At 38.7% G+C, this 24,407-nt stretch overlaps 1 long non-coding RNA gene across 2 annotated transcripts in view; it reads left to right on the top strand.

Annotated features, from left to right (window-relative positions):
- LOC115937800 (uncharacterized) overlaps positions 1 to 24,407 on the top strand; it is a 103,873-nt gene that overhangs the window by 66,021 nt on the left and 13,445 nt on the right. The gene's annotated exons all lie outside the window — the stretch shown is intronic.

The raw sequence follows: 24,407 nt of genomic DNA, 5'->3' as shown, positions 1-24,407 counted from the left end.
GGGGCAAGGGCAGGGAAAATATAAGATGAGCCTGAAAAGTGTTGTGGAGCCAGAAAGGAGAGAAGTGCTCTAAATAAGATGGGAGCATGTCAAAAGAAAACAAAAGTCTTGGGGCGGCTGGGTGGCTCAGTCGTTAAGCATCTGCCTTCGGCTCAGGTCATGATCCCAGGGTCCTGGGATCGAGCCCCGCATCAGGCTCCCTGCTGTGCAGGAAGCCTGCTTCTCCCTCTTCTACTCCCCCTGCTTGTGTTCCCTCTCTCGCTGTGTCTCTCTCTGTCAAATAAATAAATAAAATCTTTAAAAACAAAAACAAAAACAAAAGTCTACAAACATTCCTCATGGTCAAGTTGGACAATTTGAGCAACAAAACAAATATTGATACCATTGGATTTTGCCCATAGAATAAAATGAATATTCATGAACTAGACTGTGATAAATATATAATTGAATAAATAGGTAAATAAATAAATGGCTAAGAGATGGCTTTTTCTTACAGTAGAATTTTAATGAATAGATGTAGAAGGAAAGATGGAAGTAGAAAATCACCATTAGGTAAATATTACAGTAATTCTTGTTGCAGACAAGCTCTACAGATGAATGATAAAAAAAAAAAAAAAAATCTGTGGACAGGGGCACCTGGGTGTCTTAGTTGGTTAAGTGTCCAACTCTTGATCTCAGCTCAGGTCTTGATCTCAAGGTTGTGAGTTCAAGCCCTGCATGAAGCCTATTTAAAAAAAAAAAAAATCAGGGGACAAAAAACTGAAGATTTGCAAAGTCTCAAAGTATCTCCCTCAAGATATTTATTAACTTCGAAGGGAAAGACGGAAACTTTATAGTGGATAAACCTTTGCAGATACCACCTTAACCAGGTGACCAAAGTTAAAATCACCAACAATAAAACATATCGACATCATAAACCCCTTGATTTGAGGACACAACATCATTTCTGTGGTGTTCTTGCCAAAAATTTATAATCTTACTTCAAATGTGAAAAAACATCAAAAATCCAAATTGAGGGACATTCTACAAAATAAGGAGTACTCTTCAAAATCGTCAAGGTTATGAGAGACATGAAAATCCTATGAAAGGAGATAGGAGATTTAACAGGTAGATGCAATGGGGGAAGCTGCATAAGGTCCTGGAAAAGACAAAGAACATCAGTGGAGAAAGTGGTGATATTCAAACTGTATCAATGTTTGAACATTATGCTATGGTTATGTAAGATGTTAACACTCAGGGAAGTGGGGTGAAGGTATCCAGGAACCCTCTACACTATTTTGGCCACTTGTTTTTATAAGTTTAAAATTAGCTCAAAATAAAAGTTAAAAAAAGATTTAAAAATATTTTAGCCCTCAAAGAGAATTTAATAGGAAAAAATAGTGGAGGAAATTGAAGGCTCCACCTACATAGTACAGTGCCACTTCTGACTTCTCTTACTGTTTTCCCATAGCACTTACCAACTTCTAACATATTATATAATTTACTTACTTATTATAGTTAGTGCGTATGGCATGCTCCCCTATAGTTTGTTTTGTTTATTGGTTTATCCTGAGATCCCAGAATAGTGTCTGGCCCAACGTAAGCAATCAATATATATATGTGTATTTGATAAATGAATGGGTGAAAATTTGCAAAAGAATAAATGCAAGATAGCCTATATTAAGTAGATGCTACAAACTCAGATGCCTTCAAGGGCTTGGCCAGGTAACTTGAATATGTGAAGGGGTGTCTGTTTTGTTCACTAATGTATCTCATGTGGCCCAGATAGGGCCTGATACACTTAATAAATGTTTGCTAGGAGAATTAATGTAAGTTTTTTTATTAATTGGGTGCAAATTACACATCTGGATTTTAGTAGTGTTTTGATTGTATAACTATGACTATCTTGACTTATACAACATGAAAGGAGGAAAAAACTAAATTTATTGGTAAATGCAAAGATATTCTGGATAATACTTTTATCTGCTCCATACTAAAAATTTTACTTTCTTTTTGATTCAAAAAATAAGTTTGTTGGCGGGAAATTATATTTCTCAAAAATGCTGTATTAAGATATAGTGACAGGGGCTCCTGGGTGGTTCAGTCGTTAAGCATCTGCCTTCGGCTCAGGTCATGATCCCAGGGTCCTGGGATCGAGCCCCGCATCGGGCTCTCCCCTCTGCGGGAAGCCTGTTTCTCCATCTCCCACTCCCCGCTGCTTGTGTTCCCTTTCTCGCTGTGTCTCTCTCTGTCAAATAAATAAATAAAATCTTCTAAAAAATTAGATATAGTGACAGTGTCCCATATTGCTGGTGGCAGTATTAATTTCTATAACCTTTCTAGAAAGCAATTAAGCATTATGTATCAGGATCCTAAAAAAAAGTGCTTAGGTTTTCAAAAAACAATTCTTTTTCCGGAATTCATCTTCCAAACTGCACTGTGTAGATATAGTAATCACGGAGTTAGTTATGAATTAGAGATAGTTAAGAAATGACAGGTTGACCAAAAAACTAAATCAATAATGGGAAAATGAGTAAGTACATACAATATATTCAAATTATGGATTATTTTGCAGGCACTAAAATCCATGTTTATGAATTGCTTTTTGTACCATGGGAATGGGTTTGTATTAGAATGTTAAGTGAAAAAGAGGAGGATACAAAATTGTATAGGCAGCATTATCACAATAATATACAATATGATTTTAAAAAGTGTAAATATGCACATATGTAAACTCTTCAGAATTTCCCCCCTGCTTCTCTGTACATTTCTTTACTCTCCATTAACATACACTAGTTTTAAAATCAGAAAAGATGTTAATGATAAAATACAAAAACATTCAATTGATTAATCTTAAAAATAGTATGAAATAAAGAAAAAATCAAATGACAAAATAAAATCTATTTAAAAACATACACCAGCATTTATTACCAGAATAAATGCTGAATGGATCCAGGATTTAAATGTAAAAAATAAAACCAGAGAATTACTAAAAGGAAACGTGGACAAATTCCTTTATAATCTGCAGTGGGGAAAGCCTTCCTAACTATGACTCAAATCCTAGGAGCAATAAAAAGAAAAAAACTAGTAAATTTGAATGCATTAAAGCTTTTTAATGGAGAAACAAAAACATAGGCAAACAACAATAACAACAACAACAAAAACAAATGGCGAGGTTATTTGCAACTCTCAATGTAAAGGGCTAATTTCCCTACTGTATAAAGGACTTTTAAAATTGAGAAGAAAAACAGCAAAACCTGATAGAAAAATGGTCATAAAACATGACCATGCAGGGGCGCCTGGATGGCTCAGGCAGTTAAGCATCTGCCTTTGGCTCAGGTCATGATCTTGGAGGGGGGCTCCTGGGATCGAGCCCTGCATCAATCAAACTGACTCCCTGCTCAGTAGGGAGTCTGCTTCTCCCTCTCCCTTTGCCGCCCCCGTCCCCTGCTTGTGCTCTCTGCTCTCTCTTGTGCTGTCTCTCTCTCAAATAAATAAATTAAAAAAAAAATAACATGACCATGCTGTTTATAAAAAAGATATCAAATGACTCTTAAATATATGATAAGACACTCAACTAATTTCATAATAAGAGGACTGTAAATTAAAACCACACTGAGACACCATTTCTTACCTATTAGCTGGTGGAAACCCAAAAGCTTGATAATACTGTGAGACTGTGGGAGAACCTACACTACAGGTAGGATATAAGAGTACATTCCTATGGAGGAGAATTTGGCCATAACTATCAAAATTACACATGCATTTACCCTTTGACCCAGCAATCTTAACTCTATGAGAGTGCCCTTCTATTTTTCTTTTTATTCTCCTTGCTCATAACCATGTGTGCAGTTTACAGCTAGTGTGTTATAAAGGCATTCTAAGGAGACTGAGTCTTACTCTTGCCACTTTCTACAAACAAATCTTTCTGGGAAAGATCAGATGGGTCTGTTTGGAAGTCAGTGCTGTTTTTCCATCACCAAGGGGATTGCTGCGGAACGCCGCCCCCAAAGTTCATTATCTCAGCACTTAATGTTTTGTTTTTGTTTTTTCAAAATACAGAAAAGTAATTAGAAGACATGATGGGCAATAACCTCTGTGCCAAATTACCTTGTTTTAATTTGATGATGCTTTTGAATTGTTCAAGCTCAAATAATTAATTTAAAAACTGCCAGTCTCTTGATAGGATTTTTTTTTTTTTTTTTGGAATGTGCATGCCAAGTATTATAAAGAATGTTTTTCATGGTAAAATCTTAACCCCCTAAGAAACACAATGACCACCGGACCACTGATCTGCTTCAAATATTCGAAAGATAATAAGCCACAAGTTCACAGGAGGAAATTATGGCCTGGCCAGCCTCTAGCAGTCTAGGTCTGATGATTTCTTTAGTGACATTTATAAAACCCCATTTCTTTAATCAGATCATAAGAAGACTGAATCGGGTTTCAGATTCACTCGGGGTTGATAATTGAGCTCATTCCTGAAAGGCCTGAGGAGCACAAAAGCACTGAAGTGAAACCATGGAAATTAGTGATTTGAATAGGAGAATCATGAACTTTGGTAAAGAAAACATTCCCCTCATGGAACAAGCTTTGCCAAACTCTAATAAGATTAATGAAGGTAAAATTAAGGAAAACACGGTGAACCTTGTTTTCTATGAAAGGAAAGAAGAGAGGTGGAGAAAAAAGATCAACCTCATTTATATCCGTAACTATATAATTATGGGCCCACGTGGAGGGGCGGGCAGCACTTTCTTTCTTGCTGAGGGAATGCAACATCTAGTCCTTTCTCGAGTTGTGGGGTTTGCCTTGGGAATAGCTGGCTTCTCTAAATGAAACCGGACCAAAATTCCCGGCCATCTTTTGTAAATGTTTGTTCTCCACAAGGGCAGGGTGACTTCCTAAGTGGGTAAGCTGGCTGGAGATCTGAGCAAGCTTAGAAAGGAGAGCCTGGTCTGACCTTGAACTTCATGGGCACTGCGCACAGCAGCGCACACACCCTCCACCCTGGCTTGGGGCCCTGATGTGCAGCCCGAAGGAGTCTCCTAATCATTCACTCACATCCCCTCACCACACTGTCCTTGGGAGGAGGCTGCAAACCTGGTAGGCACACCCGGTCTTAGGAACTGTCTTCCCTCAGCTATCTGTGGGGCTTTCTCCCTGTCCTTCTTCAGTGCCTCACTCAAATGCCCCTTCTCAATGAGGCCTTCCTTCAGCCCTCCACTACCCCCAAGCCCCCTCCCCAGCTCCATTTTTCCTCTTTCTCATCATTATTGTCTTCTTAGTATTAATTACCTTATTTATTGTGTTTATTATATGACTCCCCTGGTACAACATAAGCTCCCTAAGGGCAGGCTTTTGTCTGTTTTCTGCAGTGCTCTCACTGATACAGGAATGGTATCTGTGCACAGAAGACATTTCAATATTTTTTGAATAAATAAATAAATGAATGAATTACCCTGCACTTGCCTTATCATGACCCAGTCCACCTTCATCACAATTGTTTCCCTTAATGGATTTTAGGCTCCATGCAAGCAGGGATGGTATCTGTGTCACCCAGTAGATAGTCCCAACACCTGGCACCATGCTCGGCACACAAATAGGCCTTCCACAATCACTTATTGAATGAAAGAATGAAACCATCCTAACAATCTTTCTGAAGATATCGAAATGGGAATAAAGAGCCACAGATTCCAAGTAACTTTGGGAAAATCTTTTGACCTTAGTGGACTCAGCTTCTCCAACTAAACAACAATGGGATTGGGCCAGAGCAACAGTAAGGTCCTGTCTAGTCTTGGGATTCCATGGACCCATGCCTTTGTAGCATGTCTTCCTCTCTTCTTATCCAGTTTATTTATTTTTTGAGTATAGTTGATACACAACGTTACATTAGTTTCAGGTGTACAACTTAGTGATTTGACAAGTTTATACACTATGCTATGCTCACCACAAGTGTAGCTACCATCTGTCCCATTACATTACTATCACAATATCATTGACAATATCATTCCTTATGCTGTACCTTTTATTCCCATGGCTGTCATTCCATAACTGGAGGCCTGTATCCCCCATGCCACTTCACCGTTTCTTCTTAACAACTCCTAAAAGTCCAGATCAAGTATGGTTACTAAGATGTATGCTCTTGGAAATTGTTTGCTGTGAAAGTTGGGGTTCCCAATAGACATTTTAGACAGTCCCAGGGGTTTGAGACATGTACATGGGATGGAAGAAACTGGCTCATCTTTTGATATGGGAGCCACTGCCCAAAGTCTGAGTCTTTCTAAGGATGGATAAATTGACTTCAGACAAGAAAATCATAAGGCTTTTTAAGAGTTTTAAAATTATTTTGTTTATTTATTTTTTAAAGTTTATTTTTTTAAGTAATTTCTACACCCAACATGGGGCTCAAACTGACGACTCCCAGATCAACAGTCTCATACTCCTCAGACTGAACCAGCCAGGCACCCCCCATAAGGATTTTTTAAAAATAGTCCTACTTAGAGTAGTCTATCTGACTGTTAGATCATTTTTGTTGTAGTTTGAGATTCAGAAATCTTAGACACGTTACTTCAGAAAATCACAAGACCCACAGAAGTGATAAAAATTGTAGTGTGAGGGCACCTGTGTGGCTCAGTTGTTAAGCATCTGCCTTCAGCTCAGGTCATGATCCCAGGGTCCTAGGATTAAGCCCCACGTCGGGCTCCCTGCTCAGCGGGAAGCCTGCTTCTCCCTCCCCGCTTCCCCTGCTTGTGTTCCCTCTCTTGTTGTCTCTCTCTGTCAAATAAATAAATAAAATCTTTAAAAAAAAGTTGTAGAGTGAATGCCTTCTGCAGTCAGTGAGAATTGACTAAGGTGTCTGCTCATTTATTCAGGGCCTTTTCAAAAGTTATCCCTTTGCTCTAAATTCTAGGTCACTGTCCTGGTTTCTAGTGTTGGATGCCCATGTGATCTACCAATACCTCTTGAAATCATGAACTAAAACTCTTACCAGTTTCCATGGCAGGTGTAAGAAATGGAGTAATTAATAAAGCATGTAGCAAGATGCTTTCATATTCCTAACCCTAGCTTATTTTTAATGTTCTCACTGCTTTAAAAACTCACTGCAAATATTTGGCTTTGATTACTCTGCACTTCCAAACCTGTCAGTTTTTTTGTGGGCTTGGGATGCCCATGCTTTTATTGATTCTACATTTTCAATACATTAAGAAGCATTAAAATATTCTGAAGCTGATTGCATTCTGTTTTATATTTTTAAATTCATTCTAACTCAGATAAAACTACGTTTGAATGGTCCTTCTTGATAGTGACCAGTGTTCCCTGGCTCCTCCAAATCATCAAGTCTGTCCCAAGCTATGCTACCAAGCACCACTGAGCAACTTCCTCGGGATATGGACAAGTCTCCTCAAACAGGGTGGCCCATCACAAATTGAATCCACCCCCAGTGAGGTGTTCCACAGAGACTCAGACAAGCTGAAAATTGATGGGAACCAATGTACGATGGTTGAGGAGATGACATTTGAAGACTCAAGGCAAAGGAGTTCTACGGAGAGGGAACAGCATGTGCAAAGTTCCTGAGGTGCAAATATGCTTTACATGTACAAGAAATAGAAAAATACTGGTGAGACTGATATATGGGAACTGAGCAGTCACATGGAACAAACCAATTTAAATAAGTTTTATTCTTCATTCCCAAGTCTCTCCTGCACAGTTTGGTATAAATGACAGCCCTGGCAAAGCTGAAAATTGTGCACTCAGGTTGGAGCTCCCCAAGACAGAGATTAGATCAAAATTCTATTTCTGGACTTCTTAGACTGACTAATCTTTAACTGGTGGTTGTTTAAATAAAGTTTCTCTACCTCTGATCTAACTTCTTTGCATTCTAATCCCCGCTTTCCTTTTTCTACCCTTGACCCGCTTGGCTTCCAACATGGCTGCAATGTCCACAATCCAGGATCACCTGAGCTGGTTCACACCTGTCTTCCTGCCCTGTCAGAGCTTCTTGATTGATGACCTAGCAAGTCAGCTTCCTGATTGTTGCCTCTTCCTATCCCTGATAGCTGTTCGTCTTCACCCTTTGTCTTGCTTCCACTTCTGCTTCTCTCTCTCTAGCTCACACCTCTGGCAGCCCTACATCCATATTCTGTCTGGTCCAGCCTGCTTCTAAGTACTCCATGCTTTGATGGAGGCTTTGTGCCTGGTGCTCACTTCCCCACCCTGATGACGAGCCAGATGGCAACATTGAAAGAACCACTGTTGGCTTAGAAGCACTGCTGGCATCACATGAGGAATTTGGGCTGCAACATCTCAGAAACAACCTGCACAGTATTTGCCGACAAATACTGACCACCTCTATGGCACAAATTTCTGTAGCTCAATCAATTTCTTCTCCCAACTCAGCACCTCCTTATTTTCCAAACAACACAACTTGATATTTTGTTATAGATTTGCATTATTTTTTGTTTTGTGAAGATTTTAATATTGCATTCCAACAAAATGTAAAGTTCTTGAAAAGCAAGAACAGTGTCCTGTATGTCATTTGTAAATTTTGTCAGTCTGAATAGTGTTGTGCCTACATATGGTGAGAGCCTAATAAATACTGGCTGATTGATCTTTCACTGTCTTAATTCAGCTAGGAGTTTTAGGCATGGGAGCAAAGGTGATGGAATGTGTAGTCCTTCTTGGTAGATCTGTGTCATTGGAGCTAAATGCTACCTCTAAATGGTGGCTAAAGTTAGAACCTGGGAGGCTGAGCAATAGAGCACTCCCACATCCCTGGAAGGTCCACAGTTGCACAATTCAGGACAAAAGGGCAGCCCTTCCTGCTTCATGTGATAATTAGATTGTTCACTCATTTGTTAATTCAGTGAATATTATTATTTTCTGAGTCATGCTCATGTACTATGTGTGAGGCAACGTGCTAAGCATCATGGAGGACATACCAAAAAATTCTGAACCATGATGTCTGGGGTGCCTTGCTCAGCCTGAATTAGGATCAGATAAAAATCTCAGCTCTTCCTCACGGAAGAACATTGGGGGCAGAATCTGCAAACAATAGGCATCACACGTCAGTATCTGGGCTGCTGGCTGGACTCTGTCTCTATTGGAACGTGCTGTCTGGGTGGGAAGCAAAACCATGGATCAAGACCTTTTAAATCAGGACCTCCACACTTCAGAACTTCCCTTTTCTTTTTGTAGCAGGATGTCAAACGCATTCCAATAAACCACAAGAAATTCTGATGTGAGAAAGAAATATTTTTAACTAGTTCATGTGCACAGATCTTATCCTAAAATGGACTTGTAAATTTTATCAATGATCACAAATGTAATGAAACAAAAGGACTTAAAAATCTGTTTCACTATACGATGATACCATTATGCTCAGCACGCGTGCTAAACAGAGGCTTCATTCATTCATTCATTCATTCATTCATTGGATTGTTTGTTCTTTCCTTCACATATTCATTTATTTAACAAATGTTTACTGCATGCATACTATGGGCGGGACACTGTGCTAGGAACTATGGGTGACATAAAGATGAATAAGATACTACCTCTCTGGCCTTAAAGCACTTAGAGGAAAAAAAGAGGGGATAAAACATGCCCTTAAAAAACTATGGATAAAACATGTGATAAATCATCCAAGAGAATTAAAGTGCTAGGAGAACAGAGATCTGGCTTGAGAAAAAGAACTTCATAGAGGAGGTAGCTGGGGCCGAGGAGAAAGGATGGGAAATGAGGATGTGGAAATGGGAATGGGGTTGAGGATGAGGCATTATCACCACCAACACAATTAAGCCATAGAATATTTATATCACACCAAAAAGTTCCTTCATACCTCCTGTAGTCAGTCTCACCATCCCACGCCCCTTCGTCCCCTGGAAACCGTGATTTGCTTTCTCTTACTAGAAATAAGTTTCGCCTGCTCTGGAGCTTCATTAAATGGAATTTTACAGTGTACGGTCTTCTGGATCTGGTCTTTTTCATCCAGCATGTTCTGAGATTCTTTCATATAGGTGTTCATTTTGGTAGTTTATTCTTTTTAACTGCTGAGCTGTATTCTATTGTATGGACGTGCCACAATTTCTTTATCTATTCACTTGTTTACCAGTTTTAAAAGAGTATGAATAAAGATGCCATGAATATTCACGTACAAGTCTTTGTGTGGATGTATGATTTAATTTTTCTTGGATAATACCTAAAAGCAGAATTCCTGGATTATGTGAAAAGTGAATGTTTTCATATAAAAATAACTTCCAAACCGTCTTCCAAAGTAGCTGTACCATTTTACACTCCCACCAGCAGCATATGAGAGCTCCAATTATTCCTCATTCACTCGCACTTGGTACTGTGATTCTTTCTAATTTTAGCCATTTTAATAGGCATGTAGTGCAATCTCACTGTGGTTTTAATTTGCTTTTCCCTGATGACTAAAGATGTTAAGTATTTTTTTCATATGCTTGTTAACCATTTGTATATTTGCTTTAGTGAAGTTTCTGTTCAAATCTTCTGCCTATTTTTAGTTGGTGTTTTGTTTTATTAACGAGTTGCAGGTGCTCATTATTTATTTTAGGTACAAGTCCCTTATCAGGTTTATGTATTATGAATATCGCCTCCTAGTCAGCGGTTTACTTTTTCCTTTACTGTAATGGTACTTTAGGAGAGAAGCAGCTTTAAATTTTAATGAAATTCAATTTATCAATTTTTTTTCATTTATGGTTCATATTTTTTTGTGTCCTATCTAAGAAATCTTTGCTTTCCCAAAGTCACAAAGAGTTTCTTATATGTTTTCTTCTAGAAGTTTGTTTAGTTTTGACATTTCAGCATATGATCCATTTTCATTATGATTATGATTAAATTTTATGTAAGTTTTGTGGTAAGGGACAAGGTTTATTTTTTCCATATGAATCTCCAGTTGAAACACTTCCACTTACTGGGGGAAAGAAAACTCTTTCCCTGTTGGATTATTTTGACACTTTTGTCAAAACTCTCCTGACAACTTATGTATCAGTCTCTTTCTGGGCTACATATTCGATTCCATTCATCTAGGTATCCATCCTTACACCTAATCTACACTGTTCAATTTATGTAGCTTCACAGCAAGTCTTTCAATCAGGTAAAGTAATTTCTCCAACTTTTTCATCTTTTACAAATCTAGAAAGCCAATTTGATTTGGTTTCATAACAACCTGCTGACCAACAGCAATATCATGGATACAGCTGTGAATGATGTGCACACTGCCACCAATTTCAAATACTTTTCTACTCCAAGGTAAATTTCTTCACTTAATACAAGCATTATTTCCACCTCAACACTGTGCTCCGCCAAAATTCAGATTGGTATTATTACCAGAAACATAAATTATTTTATCTTCAGCGATGAACTTTTAAACTAAACTTATGATAGCTTTCACAATAATGGAAGAAATGGCAGATGTTTCGCCCTTGACCAAACAAACTTCCAAATAGTTTATTTACTCTTATTTCATGAATTGGATTAAAAAATTGAATCACTATTAAAATTAATTTCAGTGTGTAATGGTCCCTGGAAGGAACTTGTGACCAATGGGGCCAATCGTTAAATGCGATCTATCCCTGTCTTCGTCTGAAGGACCGTCTTGAGATGCATTTAATATGGCTCTTCAGGCAATCTCATGGGTTGAACAATAAGTCATATGTAGCAGTGGCCAACTCTGATAGCACTTCTTTATGCTGACTCTACCTCCTTCCCTGCTTTGCTCTTCCTATTCCTCATTCCTGCTACCCAAATCTCATCACCAATAAAACATTTGAATATAAAGATTTATCTTAGGTGTTACTTTCTGGGGAACCCAGGGTAAGATAACTCAAATTAAAATAGCCAAATTAGGGGCACCTGGTAGCTCAGTTGGTTAAGTGACCCACTCTTAGTATTGGCTCACGTCATTATCTCAGGGTCCTGAGATTGAGCTCCGCGTCTGGCTCTGCACTCTGCAGGGAGTCTGCTTCTCTCCCCTTCTCTCTCCCTCTCCCTCTGCCCCTCCCCCTGCTAGTGTGTGCGCTCTCTCTCTCTAAAATAAATAAATCTTTTAAAAAGACATAAAATAACCAAATTAATTTATAAAAAGGAGAAATTATGAGGCGCCTGGGTGGCTCAGTCGGTTAAGTGTCTGTCTTCAGCTCAGGTCATGATCCCGGAGTCCTGGGATCGAGTCCCACATCGGTCTCCCTGCTCAGCAGGGAGCCTGCTTCTCCCTCTCCTGCTCCCCCCTGCTTGTGCTCTCTCTCTCTCTCTCAAATAAATAAAATCTTAAAAAAAAGGAGAAATCATGCTTTAACAAGTGACACCTAAATATAACTTCTGAAGCTGCATGTGTTGTCTTCTTAAAATAACTACTAACCTAATACTTCTTCAGAACATTTATGTCTTCTAATTCCCATTAGTCAATGATATTCACTATGAATCCCGTAACAGATGGTAAATGTATGCAAATATTATGTGCAAGTTCATCAACTTTCTTGAAACATAGAAACTCAGTATTTAATTTTTATAAAACAAACCTTCCATCCATCCCTTCCTTCCTCCTTTCCTGCCTTCCTTCCTTCCTTCCTTCCTCCTTTCCTTCCTTCCTTCCTTCCTCTCTCCCTCCCTCCCTCATTCCCTTCCTTCCTCCTCATCCTTTTCATTGCTGCTGTAGTGAATACTGTGGTGTGCTGCCCAGATTCCCCCTGCAGGACTGTGGCAAGTTTTTCCCAGCTGCTGGGAAAGCTGGCTGTTGACAGCTCACAATTAATTCCATATTCAGGAATTGCCCTTGGCTGAAATGTGCTGCCTTATGTCATGTTCTTTCTCCTGGGGAGGGGCAGCCTCCAACCCCCTATAAAATCGATAAATGGCAGGGGGATGGAAGGTGGTGGTGAAATATAAAGAAGTGGCCCGCTTGCCTCACTTCAGGACAACCTTGATAGATCATGCAGTTCCAGAACTCCCATGGGATCAGTTGAAGCTTCTGCTGCACCTGCATAACAAATCAATTTTCCTACCACCCAATCCTGCTTCCCTTGCTCTGTTCCATCACAGGTGTTGTTCCTAATAAACCCCCTGGAGGCAAACCTCTATTTCAGAGTCTATTCCTCAAAAATCCAGTCTAAGACAGCTGTTGAAAGGGTTTCATTTTAAAAAGCATTATTAAACAATGAAATAAATGCTATTTTCATCATGCAATAAATAATAAAACTTCTGTACTAAGAATGTTGAGGCTATCCTCTATTAATTTCTCAGTAGGACTGCTCAGCCTATATTTCCTGCACACATTGCATGTAGAGCTAACCCATAATTTCCCCAATTCTCTGTGACCCAGCCCACTAATGGTCTGGCAGGTGTACCAAGAGACCAGCAGAAGCAGTCTCATTGACTGTCTCTCCCACCATCTCTGGAGATAGAAGGAATTAGCTGTCATGCCTGAGCCTATCTGATGGCACTTTGGTTTTTATCAACGAGCACTCTGCACACTGTCCTTGAAAGGAAGGTGTCAATTGCTTTGCACCTTGAAAGGGTCCAGTAAAGAGAGGAGGCTTAGTCTCCAGATCAAACCATGTGTTAAAGTGAGAATTCCATCCATTACACAACCATTTCACGTGCAATGGAGATCATGACAGAATCTGGATGTTCAGAGTGGAGGTCTGTCAAAATCCTCCCAGCTTCTCATTCCACTGTTAATAAAAATATCCCATTAAAAATGAAACACAGATGGTGGTACAAATGCTTAATGGGAGTTGGGACTCATTGTCTGGGGTAAACCAACACACACGGTCGCCCTCATTTATAGGTAACAGAATGACAATGAGGCTGTGTGCTCAAGAACATTCTCTCACACCCTACAACCTTGAATGGATGCAGGAGTGCCCTTCGGCAATACCAATAGAACCAAAATAGCTCAGAAGAAAACTAAAATTCTCCATTCTATAATATGCCCTTGGGAGATGTCACAGAAGTTAGTGATAACCCAAAAGCATGGTCTTGATAAATATTCTGTGGGTAGAGATCTCTATCCATACAGGATGTAAGATAACCAACGTCTTAATGATGAATAACAATAAAAGCAAACTGCCAAGAGTCAACAGCCAATTTCCAGAGTTTCTGCGATTTGTCCATGTGAAAATTTCCTCCAATGCAGGTTGAAGATGATGGCATCCATGGCCAGTGTGAGCAGAATCAGAGGGTTAGATTTGTAAAATGACCATTTTAGATAAGGCAGATTTAACTGAACAGTTTAGATGTGCCTGGTTGCATTCTATTTATGTTAGGAAAAAAGTAAATATTTCAAAGGGCCAAAAAATCAAGCAGAGTTTGTTTTATCAACACAGGTTCTGAGCCTCTCCACTAAGGATTCCAGTTGGTTATTTAAAATCAGAGGCCTCTGTAGCAACTGTAGAAATTCCTAACTTTTACTCTTGAAAGATTGGGGAATAAAGTCATTTTCCGGTTAAATTAAATTTAGAAAGATGTCAACTAAATCTTTTAACCTAGTATAAGATACAAATTTCTATGCATGTGTTAGAATTTCATACACTTTAGGGGGGCGCCTGGGTGGCTAGGTCGGTTGAGCCTCCAATTCTTGGTTTTGGCTCAGGTCATGACCTCAGGGTCGTGAGATTGAGCCCCAAATTGGGCAGAGTCTGCTTGAGATTCTTTCCTCCTCCCATGCCTTTTCCCTCTCCTGCTCCTCCCCTGCACTCTCTCTCTCTCAAATGAATAAAATCTTAAAAAAAAAAAAAAAAAGAACTTTACACACCTTAAATCTTTATAGGAACCCATGGCATTGTGATAACTAAATTAATTAACACATGCAAAGCACTTAGAACAGTGCCTGACACCTGGTAAAGACTTAATAAATGTACGATGCTGGTATTAATTTTCTTTTAGGGAGAATTAGAAACAGAAGAAATTTCAGAAGTACACAGAGTTTACTGAAAAATTGTCAAGCAACTTTTGAGATGTCTGTTTGGGATTTTCCCATTCATTATTTATTGATTCAGCAAAGCATTTGTTCAGCACGTGGTCACTGTAGCTATTCTCATTATTTGAGGCTGCCTGTCATGTAATCAATATAATTTAATCACACCAACATATGATCATAACAATTCTATTGTTGCTCCCAGTTCTTTAACCAGTCTCAGCGGACTCAGATAAACCATATAATAAAAATTTATGAAGAAATTAGCTTTCAAAATAGTTTGTAGATTAAATGAATTCATTCTGATATTCAATTTCCAGACAATAATTGCCCTTCAGAAATGCCAGCAAGACATAAGAAGCTGTAAAGTCAGAGAAATGTGAACATTAACCGAACAGCTGGGTCAATTATGATGTCATTAAATAAAACACACACTCACATAAGCAGAATCCAAATAGACCATAAAACAGTTGATTCCTTTCCACATAGAAAGACCAAACTCATCTATCTTAAGAGTGGGGATTACGTGTGCCAATTAAGTTATATATTAGATACTTTCCATCAATGGAACAAGTATAATCAGAAGCTCCCAGGATTTGATTTAAAAAATACATTTAAAGCATGTGGCAATATAAAATAATTTTAGCCAAAAAAAAGCACCAACAAAGCATCAATTAAAAAAAATTGATACTCCCAAAACTTTTTGAATATAATGGGTTAAATAAGATACATCAAAATGAAAAACTAATAGATATAACTAATAGTCGTTTAGTAAGTTTTGGTAAAAACTTTGGGTTTATGTCCCAGCAATTTAGAAAGCAAATTATTCTAATAGCTGAACCACAAATCCTTTTACAACATTAAAGGAGGGTATAATATAGTTGGTAGTCAACAGAAAATTAAAAATAATTTGTATGCTAGAAAATTATGTTATTTTTAATGCACATTTTGAAAGGAGCTCAAAGAATTGAATGACACTGTCCTAATAAAACTTACCTTCTATTTATGAGTGAGGTTTCTCAATGCTTACATATAAAAGATAGATTGGAATAGAATTGATGCAAAAATGCTATTTTGTTCTAATAATAAGTAATATCTATGATAGATATATAAATCCATTTTTAAAAGCCCATCTGTCTCAATAATCATTTGCTTTTTGGGGTCAATAGTTGTTTATCAAAATTTGTAACATATTTTATGATCTTTTGCTTAGGTGGGTAATTGCCATGTACTGTATAATTGTAATTAAAAACTCAACCCAGAGGAAAACAACTTCTCTTTTGGAGGTTTATGATCATGGAGCATTTTTTAAAATTTCAATTTATTTACATATTTTAGTGGCAGAGAACTGTGAGGGAGTCATCAATAAAAGTCTGTCAAGATTAAAACAATTTACATGAGGGTGAAATTGTTTGGTGGAAGTAGAATGAAAATATAAATTCAAGAGGAAAGAGAAATGATATAAAATACTGACTATTTTTTTTAAAAGATTTTGTTTATTTATTTGACAGAGAGAGAAAGAGACACAGCGAGAGAGGGAACACAAGCAGGGGGAGTGGGAGAGGGAGAAGCAGGCTTCCCGCCTAGCAGGGAGCCCGATGCGGGACTCGATCCCAGCACCCTGGGATCATGACCTGAGCTGAAGGCAGACGCTTAACGACTGAGCCACCCAGCCGCCCCTAAAGTACTAACTATTAAAAGAGTGGATTTGTGTAATCTTTAAAAGGGCAAGTAAGGGCTTCAAATCACTGACGTACTTAACGTCTTTAAAGTCCGGTTTTATTTTAAAATGTCAACGTTTACAATGAACCAGAAATTACTTCATTTGCAACTTTCTAAATTTATGATAACACCTTTTTAAAAGATTGATTGGTTAAGAGGGAGAGAGAGAAAGAGAGAGAGAGCAGCGGGGAGGGACAGAGGGAGAAGGAGAAAGAGCCTTAAGCAGACTCTGCACTAAGTGCAGAGCCCGGCTTGGGGCTCCACCTCACGATTCTGAGATCACAACCTGAGCTAGACACTTAACCCACTGTGCCACCCAGGCGCCCCATGATAACACCTTTTGATAGTCAACATAATTTGTGCAAGAGGATGCATAGTTTTTCAAAATAGAGTTGGTATGTATAAAAGCAAAAACACTGGACGATCCCTGTGGATCTCCCTGTCTGCAAACACAATGTCCACACTGAACCAAAAGGATGAAGAACTCTCCAGGAGCCTAGGACTGGGGACTGGCAGCTTTTGCAGGGCAGGAGCAAAAGCTGGGAGGCTGGACAGAAAGACTGACATAGTGAAGAGAAGTGTTTTAGTTTAGCTGGAGTGAGGCACCGGGCCAGTAGCTGAAGCCACAGGGGTAGACAAATCATCTGGCTGAAAAGTTAGAATAAGCCGAGCAGCGGAGGGTAAGGATGGAGCTTCGGGGACAGAAGAGTTCGAGAGGAACCCCTGAGGACGCTAAAAAGGTATGATCCAAAAAGTGGGAAGAGAATGGGGAGTGGGTATCTTGAAAGCCAACTGGGGGAAAAAGTTTCAAAAAAGGGAATTGACAACAGTGTCCATTGAATTTAAAGGTAAAGGGTTTGCTGGTGAATGTGTTAGTTAGGGGTCTCTGGGGAGCATGGCTGAGAAAGTAGTTTAAGCAGGAAACGTGGTAGTGTGGAAAGTCAGCCAGAGTTGAACGCCCAAGCAGGAACCAAGGCAGCTGGAGGAACTTAACCTGGAGCACCAGCAGGACTCCTCAGGGGAAGCCACGAACCAGCTCACCCCAGTCACTCCCGTCTCTGGGTTTCTATTCAAACGTCTAGGAGATTGGCCCAGCTCAGGGGAGGTGTCTCCTCTTCCATAATCAGCCACGGCCATGGGGTATGATAACGTAGCACAGAATGGCTGATGGGGGGCTATTCCTGTGTGTTGGGGCTGAGTTAGAGAAGCAGGAACCACTGTGAGCGGGGAGCCACCCCCCGCGGGGGTCTACCACAGATTGCCTCCGCAGGAGAAGTCGTGGGAACAGAAGTCAGACTGCAGTGCTCAAGGAGTGAATGGGAAATGAGAAAGTGGCTTTGAAGAACTTGGCCGTGATAGGACAGAGTGAGAGAAGTGGTAACCAGAGTGACTGGATTAAGAGAGGGTATCACCAATGGAACCTTCTATACACATTCACTGTTTCCCCTCTCTCCCATGAACATAAGAATCTGCTCTTTAATTCCATCTATGACAGTTTCTCAATGTGCCTGAACTATAAAATAGTTGACGCAGGGGGCAGGCAGAGACGATGGACTCTCGACACAGAAGTCCTTCGAATCTCCAAGGCACAAGTTTCTAATTTATAAAATGGGGAATAGTAAGAATTGTGGGGGAAAAAAAGAATTGTGGTATAAGCAAATAACAAAATGTATGTAACTCTTTCATAAACTGTAAAAAACCAAACAAATAATACAATGTAACATCCATAACAAACATGCAAATTAGAACTGGCTCACATACACAAACTCCACTCATGAAAATTCTATGCACTTGTTAGTCCAGTAATATTTTTGTTTTGGAGAGCTTAGAACTTTGGAGCTGGAAACGTCCATAATGATTATCTTTGCAAACTCTGATTTTGTTTAGAAGAAACGTGCCCAGATGGGGCGCCTGGGTGGCTCAGTTGGGTAAGCGACTGCCTTTGGATCAGGTCATCATCTTAGAGTCCCAGGATCTCATGATCCTAGAGTCCCAGAATCGAGTCCATCATTGGGCTCCCTGCTCAGCAGGGAGTCTGCTTCTCCCTCTGACCCTCCCCTCTCTCATGCTCTCTCTTTTTCATTCTCTCTCTCTCAAATAAATAAATAAAATATCAAAAAAAAAAAGAAAGAAAAGAAAAGAAACATGCTCAGAGAAGCTTAGTAACTCATCCAAGGTCACACAGCTAGTAAGAAACAGGATGAGAACTTGACTCAAGCTTTCCTTAGTATGCAACTTCTCGCATTTGATTTACATGTTGAAGTGTAACATACTTTTTCTGCTATAGCCTATGTGTTTTTTCAAATTCTTTCGGCTATAGTGAAATCTATGTCTGTGGAAGTAAGAGAGAGATCTACATTGCATCGCCTCAAAGGGGAAGAGAAATTTCTTTGGATCACGGAGTCTTTGCCTTCTAGTTGTAGGGATAAAGAAATCACACTGGTATAGCTGAAGGGAATGGCTACTTCAGGCCAACAGCAGCCTGAAACTACGTACCCGTCTTGGGTGCACAGGTTTGACTCTTGGCAGGGTCAACAGGATAGCTTAACCTTTTAAGACAGATAAGTTGAGTTCTTGGAATGCCCCTGTTTAGTGGGCTTGCAGGGGTCTTTTGGATGAGCCCCTTGCTAAGTGAAGCTCAGTCTGCTTTGCATCAACTTTACACAATCTCAAGATAATCTAAGACTGGATCTCATGAAGCCAAAGCCAACAATAGGAAATTCAGTCTATCAGCTCTTTATTTGGCATGGGAGAAATTGCTATATTGACTATTGCAACAGTATTTATCGTAGTGAAGTTTGGAAACGTGCTCAAAAATTAGGAAATGTTTTAATAAATTATGGTCTATTTGTATGAAGGAATATTGTGCAGCCAATGAGATTTTGCTTTCTTAGAATCTAGGCATCTTATACAGCTAATTTTAAAAATGATTTAATTTATATTTTTGACACATGTTGCCACAATATTGACTGAGGCTGGTGAAATCTTATATAAGTCCCTCTATGATGTTTCCACTTACCAATTATTGCATTGTCTACTCCATCCTGTAGCCTCTTAACCATGACCACCACAGAAAACTTTTGAGTTCCAATGTGACTCATGAAGATGGGGGTATAGTTATGTAACTCCAGAAGCGGGGTTTTAATTCTTTATAGTATACTGAAAGATGGGAAAACTCTTGAAAAGTTAAAGTGCTACATAAATTTCAGTGTTATATCTCTGTTAAATACTTTTCCTAGTCTAATTAAATAATTAAGTACTTTTTCTACTAAGTACACACTTTTCTAGCCAAATACTTTTTCAGTGTCTAATTCTGGCACTGTAACAACAGTACAAATAAATGCAGACAGGCTTTGATCAAAAACTCGGTAATAGCAAGTTTTAGAAAGTATATGGAGCAATCAAAACTCTCCAACATTGCTTGTGGGAATGTAAAGTGGTGCAGCCGTTTTGGAAAACAGTTTGGCAGTTCCTCAAAATGTTAAATGTGGCGTTACAATATGATCCAGAAATTCTACTCCTAGGTATATATACACCTACGAGAAATTAAAACATATGTCCACACAAAGACTTGTGCACAAATGTTAATAGCAGGCTCATCATAGCCCAAATAGGGAACAGTCCAAATTTCCATCTGAATGGAAACTGATGAATGGCTAGATAAAATATAGTATATCCACAGAATGGCATACTATTCACCCATAGAAAGGAATAAAATATTGATGCATACCACAACATGGATGAACCTGGAAAACATTATGCTAAGTGAAAGAAACCAGTCACAAAAGACCACCTATTGTACAATTCCATTTATATGAAACATCCAGGATAGACAAATTTATAGAGACTGAAGGTAGAGTAATGGTTGCCTAAGGCTGAGGGGTGTTTGGGGAGAAAATGGGGGTTGACCACTAATGGATACAGTTTCCTTTTGGAGTGGTAAAGTGTTTTAAAATGGATTGTGGTGCTGGTTACACAACTCAGTGAATATATCAAAAACCATTGAACTGGCCACTGTAAATGGGCGAGTTGTAAGGTATGTGAATTATAGCTCAATAAAGCTGTTAAAAAATAAACTTAGATACAAAAGCGCTCTTCTCTGATTAGATGAAAGGTCACACAAATTGGGAAGTGGAGTATTGAAAGGTTTGAGGTACCTGAAGATTTCAAACAAATGGGAAAAGGTGTATCTGAAGCCACCAACAAATGGGGAAAATACCCAATCTAAAACGTAGATCAGAAGTGCAATACATCTAGACTAAGTTCTAAGACACCATCAAATGGTGGATGACAAAGTTGATGCAATTAGGCAAGCTAAATATCAACAAAAGCACTCAACTTTATACCTCTCCCATAAAAATAATTTAAGTTATCACAAAAGTCAGTGGAAAACCATGATTTGCATGGTATTTAGCGATACCAGCTCTGTGATTTCCTTAACCAATTGATCCTAATCTGCCTATCAGAAGCGGAGACAATGTTGATATATCTTTTGCTTTAGCCAGAGGGAGGAAGACATTCCCACATAATAATCACATCCTTATAGAAATTGAAAACGTATGTTCCAGCCATGGTGGTCTTACAAAAATATAAACCCATACAGGGGTTCTCGATTCAGTGTCATCATTCATTTTGCTCACTGGAATAACCAGAGTTTTGCCAGGCTCTACGATGATGGATAGCTTTTTCATAAAAGGATATTTTATGAAATATTGAAATGTAGCTCATTTCTACCTGATAAATGCCAGGACCTGTAAACTCTGAACCCTCATTGGCCTTTGTTGCTTGTGACCTTGTTTAAATGATTAATGTTCTTTTAACAACTGCAGGCTGCAGGAGGCAGCCTATGCTGACTCTGTACAGATTCTTTACTCGAGGCAAAATCGAGTTGTTCAAACATAAACCTGCTCACAAAGTGCACTCTAGTACGCAGGGAGTTGCATCATTTTTTACTTCCGTTGCCCTACCAAAGGCCGGTATTGTATTTTTGTGATGCATGTTTTTTATTTTAAAAAGTTACAAAGGTCCTCTCCGTTTTTTAATTCCCACCCCCCAAAAGTGTTGACACAATGTATTCGTCATCCCCAAACTAAAAGTGAGTGGACAGATAAGATTATTTTATCACACATTTAAAAATATTTTTGTTTTATCAACATTCAGTAGCATTTTGTGCCACTCTGCTGTTATCATCAAAGTTGGTGAGTTATATCATTACCGAGCTATCTGAAGTCTCAAACCCCTCAACTCTATCCACTGTTAATATCCATCACTTAAATATCAAAGATCTGAGTTTGCCAGACGTCAGTAGAACTCACTTTCAGGGACTTGATGAAAAATGGACTGGATCTTTCTTAATTAACATCACTCTGGAAATAGTGAAGACATAACAAATTTTTCTCACTGGCTGTACACCAAAACTGAAAACAAAGGCAAAAAAAAAAAAGTTCTTCTGGCCTACAAAGTGTTTTATGAACCCAATGTTCCCTGAAAAGATTCATAGGAAATAAATAAAATTGGAAGTCTTTAGCAGCTTGCTCGGTATACATCATTACTTCCAGTGGGTAACAAGATATGTGCAATTCTGAAATGAATGTGTTTGATAAAATACATTTTCTTATGACTACAGTAAGAAAGATCCTCCTTGTTTAGAGATAAAGATAAAGGAGGGTGAGAGGGTTACCCTATTAGGGTTAGGGGGAGCAACTATGTTTTAAAGATATCATCTACCATGAAATCAATGGATTATTACATCAGCACTACAAACAAGACATTTCTTTTAATTAAGTTTTTATTTAAATTCCCAGTAGCTAACATACAGTGTAATATTGGTTCTAGGCGTAGAATTTAGTGATTCAACACTTCCATACAACACCCAATGCTCATCACAAGAGCTGCCCCCTTTAATCCCCATCCCCTCTTCCCCCCATCCCCCCCCCCACCTCCCCTCTGGGAAGCATCAGTTTGTTCTCTATAGTTAAGAGTTTCAAACAAGCCATTTCTTACCTTATTCAGGACTCATATCACTATAAGTAGGGTTTGGGGTTAACAATTTACATAAAATATTACTAGAGGTAACTTGCTTTTTTTTTTTTTCTTAATGGCTCCAAGGTTAAAGTTGAAAATACCATCTTGAGGTTGTGCAGAGATGTGGCCATATTGAATGTCATTTCCACATTTTCCAGTAAATCACTTCATTATCCATAATAATCATCTTCACCGGCTTTACAAGTAATTGCTTTGCTAAACTTAAAGGAAGTCTGATTTTAATTTGCTATCTACATCTACATTCTCATATTCTTTTTATAGATTTTTAACAAGTTATCAGTAGAATCTTCCTTCACTCAAACATAAGTGAAAGTTTTATCTATCTTGAGATATCACTAAAATAATTTATTGCTGGGGAAACAAAACCTTTTGTCTCAAAATATATTTCTTCCCGACAGCTGTGGTATTTCAGGGAAAGCACCAAAGCTATGATGGTCTGGACTGCAATCAACCGTTCTTAATAGGAAATTTTACAGACTTTTAATAAGATATCCTCAAATAATTTATGGGGAGAGGTTTTGAAGTGAAGAGGCATTGTTTGGCAATATGTTCTTCTTCTAATCTCAGGAAATTTAAATAAAAGAGTGCTCATTTCCTCTGAACTCAGCAGTTCTCCTTTAAAAAAAAAAAAAAAAAGATTAAGAAAAACACCTGCTAAGACAGTCCTAAAACACGGGTTACTTGCTTCAAACAAAATTGTGCTAAAACAAACAAATAAACAAATACTTCAGTACTAAGGACTTCTTTTTTAGACTTGCTGGTCTATTACAGGTTAGGAATTTCCACAAGCAAATCCACAAGGCCAGGGTCATTTGAAAGCCATCAGAGAAGTGTCTTCTGTTTACTAATTGCATAGAGTAATCCCTAGGTCACCCTGCTCCCTTGGACTAATGGTTCCAATCTGTCCTATATCATGGCCCCCACCACCCGGCTGTGTTTGGTTTGGTTTTGTTTGGTTTGGTTTGGTGTTATCTTGATGCCACTCTTAATTCTTCCCATTAAAGTCATACATTACATTCATCTTCTTTGATTTTCCACCACTTTGTTGGTTTTGTTTGATTGGTTGATTTGGGCTCAAAATTTTGTTGTTTTCCTACTTAAAAGCGGAAGTCTGAACTCTCTTTACCTGTCATTATAATGGTAATTTCATCATCTTAGGATATGCCAACATTCACTCCATTTGGTTCTTATATGGGGTAGGATAGGGACTAAATTCATGTCTCTTATGCTTAGCGTACACACAAATCACTTTGGTATCTTGTTCTGGTTTGGTATCTGGACCCCCACTGGGGGTCCAGTGGGGTTCCTGTGGGGTCACTGAAGAGTCTATGAAATGTCCCAAAATCCTGATCAGAAAATTTTGAAAAATTTGAAAGCCACATATATTGCCTTTCTTCAAGAAATTCAACGAGGAGAATAAAAGTAAACCTAACACTAGCTGATTAGCAGCAAGCGTGATGTTGAACATATCTTTGTCTTGGGTCAAGAGAAAATTATTTTATTCATTCTCATGCTACTTTTTTTTTTTTAATGCGACTTTTGCCTCTTCCTCTCTCTCTTTCCTTCCAACAACCCTGACCTCTCTCCCACACATACATTCAGTTGGGTAGCTCCTGTACTTACATAAATTTTGCTTTCATTCATTAACCATCATCCAGAAACTCACAGCTGTACTGTTAAAAGAAAACAAGATACCAAGATATGCCTCTGATAGGATGTACACAAATTT

Source organism: Leptonychotes weddellii, chromosome 11 (genome assembly GCF_054177405.1).
Source record: "Leptonychotes weddellii isolate Sample4059 chromosome 11, ASM5417740v2, whole genome shotgun sequence".
NCBI classification, from domain to species: Eukaryota; Metazoa; Chordata; class Mammalia; order Carnivora; family Phocidae; genus Leptonychotes; species Leptonychotes weddellii.
This window is presented reverse-complemented; position numbering and strand designations above follow the sequence as displayed.